Source organism: Octodon degus, unplaced genomic scaffold (assembly GCF_000260255.1).
Source record: "Octodon degus isolate 3935 unplaced genomic scaffold, OctDeg1.0 scaffold00248, whole genome shotgun sequence".
Taxonomy (NCBI): Eukaryota; Metazoa; Chordata; class Mammalia; order Rodentia; family Octodontidae; genus Octodon; species Octodon degus.
Window position 1 is genome coordinate 1,478,445 of NW_004524824.1, and position 11,188 is coordinate 1,489,632.

Below are 11,188 nucleotides of genomic sequence, written 5' to 3' on the forward strand. Positions count from 1 at the left end.
TCTGGATCTTAAAAGGTCTCCATTTCTGTTCTTGCTTGGCCACTGTAGGCATTATACCCTTCATTACATCCTGCTAAATAAGAAATATGTTGTCACCCATGTATCTAATGCATTTAATCTGCCATGCAACAGAGCTCAGCATCAAGACACACAGCAGAACATCAGATGGTCACTGTCCCACAGCTACTACCCAGCATTGCAAAACAACACCCTACTGTATGTGAAGAAGATCAAAACCCAGAATTTAAAGTACACTTTCTATTAAATGCATATGGTTTCCACACCATCATGAACCCTAGAATCTCCTTCACAATGTTATAAGTCAAGCACAGTCTTTAGTAAAAAATTATATGCATAGACAGAAAGCAGAATAAAGAGGCAGACAAAGGTAGGTAGAAAGGAGAGGGTCGGGGTGCTGGGACTCTGGTGGAAACATCTGTGGTCTGGTGAAGCACGAATTCAAGGGAACATGTTCCCGATATTAGATGATCAAAACATAGATGTGTACCAAAACAGAAGAAATAGTCTGCCTGTAATCTATATATGAGGAGGTTGCATTGCCTTTGGAGAATTTTTTTAAAATGATAAACTATTTAAACACAAGTATTGGGGGCCCTGCCCTTAGCTCAGTTGTTTAAGTGCATGCTCAGGCAAAGGCAGTCAGAAGCAAGATACTGCAGTTCAACCCCCAGCTCCACCTGCCTTACCAGACCTGCCCTTCAGGCAGCCTGAGCCCTGCCAAACACACACACAAAATCCTTTAAGTGCTCGCTTGGGCAGCACATATACTAAAATTGGAATGATACAGAGAAGATTAACATGGCCCCTGTGCAAGGATGACACACAGATCGGTGAAGAGTTCCATACTTTTGAAACCATGCAATGTTTAAGCTGGTACTGGGGTCAGCCAAATAGCTCAGCAGATGAAATCGCCACCTTAGGCAGACACAGGGCCTGGGAGCTCGATCCCCTGGCCTGTGGTGCCGGCTTCGCCCCCGGGGCGCACTGAGACAGGGATGGAGACTGGGCGCAGTGGCGCGCCTGTAATCCTAGCACTTGGGAAGCTGTAAACAGGCGATCACTGTGAGTCTGATCTACACAGTGACACCCTGTACACCCTGTACACATGGTCCTAAGTACAAAAAGTAAATTAATTAAATGTAATAAAAAAGTAAATAAGCACAAGTACATTTTAAATTGTCACCATGCGTTGGCAGTGTGAAACAACTGTGATGAACTAGCCCGCTCACCAGGGACGATCATGCCTGCCCCTCCACCCCGCCACACTGCTACCAGGCGCCTTGTCATCCTGAACACTGCTGTGTGTGAGGCCTCTCGCTAGGTTTTCCTCTCATCACCAAGATCGCCTGCATGGACTAAGCATTCGGGTACTAAATAGCCCTTATTATGTTCCACTACGTGTAAAATTTGACAGGGATACGTGACGCATCTCTGAGTGTTTATCCTGCAGTTGTACTAGCTCCACTTTCTCTTTCAAATATCAGTTGAATTATTTTTTTTTAATTTGGTCTCATTAAACAAGTCTTCAGTGTTGGGTATTATAAGCCCACTGCTTCTTTTATTACATTTTTTACGTGCAATCTGCTGTAGTATTTCTATTTATCAACAAAACGATGTCACACTTTACTACTATTGGCAGGGCAGAACAGGTGGCGAAATCAGTGCTTTCTAGAAATGTCTGGCATTGGTAGACACCCAGGTGTCTCTATTTTAAAGTCATTCCCCTGGGGGTAAGAAACCATGGGATAAAAATGTATGCCTCATAGTTTTAAAGACCTACCTGTGCCTGCCTCTTAACTATATATTTAACGGAGACAAAAACAGATTATTGGGTTTTTTGTTGTTGTTGTTTTTGGGTTTTGGTACCCGGGATTGAATTTAGGATGTTAGCTTGCCAGGGAGGCACTCATACTGTTGAGTTACATCCCCACCCTGATTGTGTGTTCTTTACGTGCAGGAAATAGAGTCTCACCAAGCAGATAAACAGGATGTGTTAATCCAACAGTTTCAAGACAAAATTTAAATAAAGGGGACGAGTGTGGCTCCTAACACAGAGCAAGCAGAAGGCACCCACACAGCTGCTTGGTTGCCAAGTAAGGACATGTCATGAGAAAATGTCATCTTTTTCCCTGTTTAGAAGCTTGAAGGTTAGATGGCTCATTTATTCACGTATTTGTCCCTCAAAAAGTAATTCAAACGAATGTGGCAAGTTCAGATTTTGATATAGTAGCCAGCAGATTTTTCCCTGTAATTTTGTACACCTTATTAGAATCTTTCCCAAAGCCCACATAGCTAGGGCGTTCCCATTTCTGTGCTGAGGGAGGGGAGAGAGAAAGACAGGCCAGCAAAGGAGACAACGTGTTGCATTTGGGGAAGGCTCGTTGAGCAACAGGAAACAACACACACGAGCTGTGGATTTTATGGAAGTAAGAATTGGCAACTAGCTTGGCCAAGTGGAGCGGAGGATGGGCTCTCGAGTAACCAAATCTGTGAGCCGAATATGTCGTGTAGTGATGCTTGTACACTAATATGCCTACATTTGGATCAGTAGCATGGGAAACAGAATCAGAATCAACAGTGAATGGAGAATTTTAAACAAATTATCTAATTCTGAAAAAAAAAAACTCCAGTGAGAACTGAAATACTCATTGTACACTGACTCTCCTTTCAACGACCTCCTGGGACTACTGCACCACTCACACAACTGTCCTCAAAAGGCAGAATGTGAAGGAAAGTCTAGTCATGTCAGAGCCAGAGGCCTCAGGAAGAGCTGCGCGAGTAGAGTTGTACGGTGCATACCTGGAAGAAGGTGAGAAAGCACACCAGTGATGCAAATGACCCCCGCTGACCACGGCACCTTGGAGAACTGGCAACGCCGCTAGCTGCAGAATCTCCCTGCTCCTTCTGTGACTTCGGTGCCACTTACTCGAGCATCTTGGCACACAGGTGCCATTCACCAACTTTCAAAAACGAACAAACAAAACCTCTCACTGATCTCCTGACTGTTCCCTTACCGTCTTATTCATATATATATTTTTTTATTTTAAAGAGAAAAATGTAGCAAGAACACAGACAGAAACAAAGCACCGTAAGACAAGAAAAGCGGTACAGGATGTCAAAACAAGAACAGGATTTTAGCAACGCTTGTTACAGTACATGTGTTTATCAGCGAGTTTGTGGCTCAGACTTCCAGACCCAGGCAGGAAAGACTGATCAAACAGTTAGAACATTAGCTCTTCCTGCCCGTAAACCTGGAAAATTATTTTCCTTTTCCTTTTTTAAAATTTATTTGAGAGTATAAAAATAATAGATAAGATATTAGAAATGATACACATTTTTTTAAAACCCAGAAAAAAAAAAAAAAAACAAGATGAAAGACATTCAGCAGTGGTTGTTTTGTTTGCACAGAGCTGTCTTCAATGCAGTTTCTCACATTACAGATACTAGTATATAAAATTAGTCAAAGTAAAAATTTTAACCATTAGCTGTACCTTCAGAAAACTGGTAGAAATTAGTAGTACAATTGTCTTAGCCTTCCTGGGCACATACTTACCTGACTTTCCATTCCTTTTTTTCCTATGTCGCCTCCTTGCCCTCATCTCAATTGTTCATTCCTTGTGTTGTTTCTTTCCCTTTTCCTGTATCTATTGTACATTTCATATTTCATTTCTTCTTTCAGCTTCCTGTACTATGGAGACGATATGATGTTTACTTTTGTGTGTCTGATTGATTTCACTTATGAGTATACCCTATAGTTACATCCATTTGCCTATAAACCCTCAAGTTCATCTTTCTTTATATCTGAATAATATTCCATTGTATAAAAATACCATCTTTTTTATCCATTCCTCAGTTGATGGGCATTTAGGTTTTTTCCAAGATTTACCTATGACAACTTATGCTGCTGTAAACGTGGGTGCAAATAGATCACTTTGGTATGGTGTTTTCCATTCTTTTGGAACATTTCAGAAGGGGAATAGTTGCTTTGAATGGAACTTCCAATCTTTTTCTTTTTTTTTTTTTTTTTAAATATATTTAGTACAGGGTCTACAGTGTCTCACTACGTAGATTGGATTCATAGTGATTCTCCTGTTTTCAGCCTCCCAACCACTGGGATTCTAGGCATGTGCAACCACTCCCAGTCTCAGTCACTTTCTCAGTGTGCCCAGGGGTGGGGCCCACATGCCACTCTGACAATCAAACCCAGCACTCTGCCTTAGTCTGCTGAGCTATCTGGCTGGCTGCAATCCTAATTTTTTGAAGCATCTCTGCATTGATTTCTGCAGAGGTTTTACCAGTCTACATTCCCACCAACAGTGGAGAAGGGTTTTTTATTTCCTCCACAGCCTGCCCAGCATTTGTTACTAGTTGATTTCTTTATGATAGCCATTCTTTCTGGGGTGAGATGGCATCTCAGTGTTGCTTTAATTTGCATTTCTTGATTGACCAGTGCTGTGGAACATTTTTACATATATTTATTTGGCATCTGTATTTCTTCCTCTGAGAAGTGTGCATTCCCCTCAAATGCTCAATTTTGGATTGAGTCTTTGAGTTTTGGGGACATGATTTTTTGTTGTTGTTCATATATATTCTACTTAGAAGTCCTTTGTCTCAGTGACTATTGCATAGGATTTTTACCCAGCTGGTCGGTTGTGTTTTCACTCTGTTGGTGATTTCTTTTGATGTGAAAAAACTTCTCAAAAAGATGTGATCACAGTTGCTGATTTTTAAAGTATTTCCCGTGCAGTTTGGTTTTGTTCACAAACTGTCTGCCTACCCCTTTGTCTTCAAGATTTCCACCTACTCCCCCTTCCAGTAAATTTTGTGTTTCTGTTTTAATGTTTAGGTCTTTAAACCATTTTGAATTTAATTTAGTGCATGGTTATAGACCTGGGTCTAGTTTTATTTTTTGGCATGCGGAAGGCCAGTTTTTCGAGCAATATTCCTTAAAGAGGCTATCTTTCTTCCATTGAAACTGTCTGACCACTTTGTCAAAAATAAGGTAGATGGGGCTGGCAAGATAACTCAGTGGACTAAGCGCCTGCTTAGGCAAGCACAGGGACCGGGGTTGAAGCCGCAGCACCACATGCCATGCCAGTCCCACCCCTGGGCTCTCTGAGCCAGCCTTCAAGACCAGGTATGAGGGCCGGGGAGATGACTCAGTGGAAGAAGTGCTTCGCTGACAAGTACAAGGGACTGAGTTTAATCCCCAGTTACAGGGGAAAAAAAAAAAGGCATGGTGGTGCATGCCTGTAATCCCAGCACTGGGGAGGCTGAAAACAGGAGATCACTATAAGTCTGAGCTGTGTAGTGTGAGCCTGCACACACTCACACGTACACGTACACACACACACACACACACACACACACACACACGGGCCAGCCAAATAGCTCAGTGGATTAAAGTGCCTGCAAGCAGGCGCAGGGGTTGGGGGTTCAGTCCCTGGGCCTGCTGTGCCAGCCCCACCCCCAGGGCACGCTGAGACAGTAATTGAAACTGGGCATGGTGGCATGTGCCTGTAATCCCAGCTCTTGGAAGGCTGTAAATAGGTGGATCACTACAAGTCTGATCTAGTAGTGAGACCCTGAACACCCTGTAGACCCTTCCTTAAAATACAAAGAGAGAGAGAGAGAGAGAGAGAGAGAGAGAGAGAGAGAGAGAGAGAGAGAGAGAACTTTAAAAAATAATAAGGTGGATGAGTCTGTTTGCAGCTGAGTCTGTTTGCAGCTGGGTCTGCACCTTCTAGTCTGTTCCATTGTTTCTCAGGTCTGCTTTTTGTCCAATACCACACTGATTTTAATACAATATCTTTGTAATACAATTTCAAGTCAGGGATTGTAATGCCTCCTTCCTTGCCTTTGTTGCTCAGGAGTGCCTTTACTATTCTAGGTCTTTTCTGATTCCAAACAAATTTTAAAAATGTTTTCTCTAGCTCTTTGGTGTGTGCTGATGGTATTTTGATAGGGTTTACACTGGATCTGTATAACAATTTGGGGGGCATGGCCATTTTTAGAAGGTTGCTTTTTCCTATCCATAGTCAAGGAATATCTTTCCATTTTTTTAAGTCCTCGTCAATCTCTTTTTTCATGTTATTGTAATTTTCATTGTATACATTTGTAATTCCTTTTTTAGATTAATTCCTAAATACTTCACTTTTAGGTGCTATTGTGAAAAATATTGCTTCTCTAATTCCTCTCTGAGTGTTTGTTTTTATGTGTAGAGGAATGCTGTTGATTTTTGGTTGCTGAGTTTTGTATCCTGCTACACTACTGAATTTGTTTACTAAATCTATGATTCTCCTGTTGGAACTTTTTGGGTCTTCCATGTACAGTACCAAGTCTTCAGTGGCTAAATGATAGTTAAATCCTTCCTTTCCTATTCTTTTTCCTTTTATTCCTCTCTTGTCTAACAGCTCTGGCCAAAACTACATTGAGGAGAAGTGGTGAAAGTGGACATCCCTGTCTTCAGCCTCATTTCAGAGAAAAAGTCCTTCAGTTTTTCTCCAGGTGGGCTGTTGGTTTCTCATAGATGGCTTTTATGAGATTGAGGTATAGGCCATCTATTCCAATTTGCTGTAAGGTTTTTATTATGAATGAGTATTAGACTTTGTCAAAAGCCCTTTCTGCTTCTATTGAGATGATCATGTGGGTTTTGTTTTTGACTCTGCCGCTCTATCCGTCCTTGCATCCCTGGGATGCCTCCTACCTGGCTGTGTGTCTAGCCTGCCCGAGGATTAGCTGCACTCTGTCTGCTAGCATTTTACTAAGAATTTTTGCATCTGTGATCATGAGGAAGATTGGCCTATAGTGCTCTTTTGTAGTTGGGTCTTTCTCCAGTTTTGGTGTCAATGGTGACATTTGCCTCCAGAAATGAGTTGGGGATATTGTTTCATTTTCATTTTCATTGAAGAATTTGAGGATTATCGGTATAAATTCTTGTCCAAATTTCTTGTAGAATGCAGCTGTCCATCAGAACCTGGGACTTTCTTTGCTGGTAAGCTTTTTATTATATTTTTAATTTCATTGACTGATTTTGGGTTATTCAAAATTTTTATATCTTCTTGATTCAGTTGTGGTAATTTGTACCTATCTTGGAATCTGTCTATTTCTTCCGTGTTTTCCATTCTGTGAGAGTTAAGATGGTCCAAGTAGGTACTGATGACCTTCTGAATTTCCACGGGATCTGTAGTAATTTCACACTAATTAAAGTTCTATATGCCTCATTTTTCTGCATGTCAGATTCTTTTCTTATGCTTAGGAAATTTTCTGCTACTACTTTGGCAAATATATTTTTTATGTCATTTATGCTGACTCCTGTGATAGTTGACACTTATTAGTCTTATTTCTTTCTTTCTTTTTTTTTTTGCGGTACGCGGAACTGAACTCAGGACCCTGGGCTTGCCAGGCGAGTGCTTATTTTACTGAGCTATCACTCCAGCCCCAGATACTTATAAATCTTATTTTTTAAATATTTTAATAATTTATTGAGAAAGAAGTAGCAATGAGACAGTTTCAAAACAGGTTAGTAGTACAGTCACAATAATTAATACATTGCATAGTGCTATCTTTGTAGCAGCTATTCATAGTACAAGATGCAGACATAATATCTTGTCTAAACAATATTAGTTCAAAAGTCTTCTTCTCACTGAACTAAGAGAAAGTAGCTGTATATTTATGCTATTGTGTATACACAGATATATTTTTTCCGCTACAAAATGGTCCATTTATGTTCCTCTTTTGTTTACGTTTGTCAGAGATGTGTATTCCATTGCCATTCACATGTTGTAGGTGCATGAATTCAACAGAGTAATCCAATATAGTCCAGTAGTCTACAATAGCAGTGAGTTATCCACAAGACTGGCTGGGGAGATGGCTCAGTAGAATAAGCGCTTCCCTGGCAAGCGCAAGAGCCTGAGTTCAATCCCTGATTCTGCAAAAAAAGTAAAAGAAAATAAAAAATAAAAGAAAGAAAATTACTTAATAGTCTTATATTGCTTTTTTGTATCATTTTTCATCTGCTAAGTTATTTCCTGATTCCTTTTATTTTTAAGAAATCTTTCCTTTTCTATTTGCTAACTGCAATGATGTCACCAAAGTCTGAAGGTCTGTCTTAGTTTCATTCAAATGGTTTTTCCAACTTCTAATGGAATCTTTAATGTCTTAGATATCTCTCTGAATCTGTTTCATGCATTCTACTTATTTCCTATATTGCTTATCAAAAGTTTTCATCATCTTTCTACTCCTTTAATTTTTATCAATGTCTTCTTTAGATATTCTCAGCAATTCTTTCATTATAATTATCATTTCTTTGATTTTACCTAAGAGATTGCTTCTGATCTGATTTTGCCTAAACTCATCTGGAGTTTTTGGGTTTTTTTTAACCTTAGTTGCAGTAATTTCAGAGATTTCAGGTATGTGACTTCGAATATCTTCTATGCTGATGTCTCCTGGATTTATTCTGGGTGGGCTAAGGGCCTGACATTGCATTTTGGTCCTTCGTCTTGCCATTTTCTATTTCAGAAAAAACTCTTCATTTTAATTTGTGTGGTAATTCTTGTGAAATTTCGATAATAGGTATCTATATTACTACTGTCTGAGCCACTCTAGGACGAGTCTGTTCTTCAGAGATATCTTTTGTGTTTTGGAGATTCTTGGTTTATGTCTGTCCTGAGATCCTTCCTTCTCTATTGAGTGAGAGTAGGATATTGGTTTCTGTTTGGCACTGTCCTCCATCCTTCCAGGTTATTACCCCAGCACGTCCTACTGTTATGACCCAAGAGAGAACAGCTGTCTGACAGATGTGATAACCTAGTTACAGTAGTACAACCAGCAATGATGACACCAAGTGAGATTTGGAATTGAAAAACTGTGGTAACTCATGGTTTTGTGCTTGAGACAATAGAAGCAAAGACTAGTTATATGAACTGCAGATTTGTATACAAACTAGTTGCCGTGAGCTCTGTCCAGAACCTCTACACCAGGTATCTAGCCACTCTTTATTAGTGTGTATTTTTGTGTGGTAGCCGTGTAGACCATTTTGTCAGATTCATACATGCACATATTTGATTATTTCATTCCCCGTTATCCACTTTGTCTTTCCCTTTTATTCTTCTTTTTCTCTTCCTCTCCTCTAATAATCCCCATTGTCTCTTATTCTCTTTCTCTGTCTCTCTCTCTCTGTCTCTCTCTCTGTATCTCTGTCTGTCTCTCTCTCTCTGTCTCTCTCTCTCTCTCTCTCTCTCTCTAGAGAGAGAGAGAGAGAGAGAGAGAGAGAAAATAAAAGATATTTGTCTCAGTCTGGTTTTCTCTCTCTTAACATGACTTCCAGTTCCATCTATTTTCCTGCAATCGACACGATTTCATTCCTTTTTGTGGCTGACTCTCACTCCAGTGAATAAAAATACTGTGTGTTTCTCACACATTCATCTGGTAGTGAACACCTGAGTTGATTTTATTATTTATCTATTGCAAATTGGGCTGTAATAAGCATGTATATGTGTATTATGACCACAAGCAAGTTGATTAATCCTTTGACACTTTGATTTTCTCTTCTGTAGAAATTTTCAGTGATACTATAGTGATAGAGTCAGAATTGGAATGGTAAGATATGAAGATTTTTTAGTACATACTTACACATGTGTGTCAATATGGAGCTTATTACAGAACCTGGATAACTCCCATAGGGGATGGACCAACATGACATCACATGACAAGAGGGAATTTTGATATGGGATTAAGGATTTTGAGGTGTGGGAGATTGTCCTGGATTGCCACGGAAGATCAGTTTAATTGAAGTGATCCTTGCAAGAAGAACATGCAACTCAGAACCAGAGGAGCAGGTAATGATAGAAACAGAGCTCAGAGCACTGTTCTAAGACTGAGAAAAGGTCCGAAGTGAAGGAGCAGCCCCTGCTTACCAGAAGCTGAAGAGACATAAATATAAAAGCTACTATTTCAGTGCCCCACATCCTTAAATAAACCTTGGCACAGTACTATTCTATCCACTGTAGAGAGAAGGTAGTGCATTGAAGGAATATTTGTAACCTTCCCAAGATTAAGTGACTGGTACATGGAGAGCAGAATTGGATCTGTGTGATTCTAAATTGTTCCTATCACTGTGGGGACTTCTCCTCCAAGTCCCACATCAATGGAAATCAGTTATTTTGTTACAACACATTAACATTTCTGTACACTGAACTCCAGGGGCTCACTCTCTTTCAAATCCAAGCATCTTTTCACCATGTAAGAAGAAAGAAAAGAAAAGAAAACCACATGATATTAGAATCATAGCTATAACCAGCACCTATAAAGATTAGGGATCTTCAAATTGAAGCGAGAGAACATTGGATTCCTAATTCAACTATACCACTTTTATGTGGTCAACGAAAATTTATTTAGTTTCCCAGCCTCCCCATTGGTGCAATAACAATCTCATAAGGTTGTATGGAAGAATAAATCACAATCAACAGTAAAATCATTTGCTCTCTCTGCACATAACTGCTGCATGATTTCATTTCTTGAGAACTGACTACAGGTCTAAAATGACTCCCATCACATTGCATGAATTTTCTCATTTAATTCATACATTGCTGCTCACACAAAAGCATCTAAGACAAAGGCTAAGTAATGACTCAGAGCATGAAACAACAAGCCAACCGGTGGGCTCAGACACCTCGCCTGTTCTCTTTGTGCAACGGCTCTGGCCCCTAGAAGGCGATGTCAATTCTTCACAGCACAGGTCTGATGTAATAAACAAATGAGTGCCCGTATGTTTGCTTTCAGAGCCGTGTGCTTTTCAGACCATGCTCCCCAGTGAAGAGTCTGAGGTTATTACCCTACCCACACTGTGTGCAGATAAATGACTCTCTGCACTCATCCAAAATCCTGCTCATAGATGCTGAGGTGTTGGAAACAAGATTGAAAGTCGCAATATTTCCATGTTGCAATAAAAATAATATCACATAAGTTAAAGAACTTCAAAAGTAATTTACAAGTAACTGGTATAAAATCTTTTCAAAGGATTTCCTTCATGGAAGACTCTATATTTTGCTAAGTATACTTATTTCTGACTCTACAATTTTTAAAGAGGAAACACATGGACTCTTAAAACAGCTTTATGTATAAATTCAAAACTTGGAAGCAACCAAGATCAACTTTAGTGGATAAG

The 11,188-nt window shown here is 39.8% G+C and overlaps 1 non-coding gene across 1 annotated transcript; it reads left to right on the top strand.

Annotated features, from left to right (window-relative positions):
* The first annotated feature begins 764 nt into the window (after nucleotides 1-764).
* Nucleotides 765-871, top strand: LOC111813967. The gene has a single exon (XR_002819074.1). It is a non-coding gene; the product is annotated as a U6 spliceosomal RNA (small nuclear RNA).
* Nucleotides 872-11,188: the final 10,317 nt, after the last annotated feature.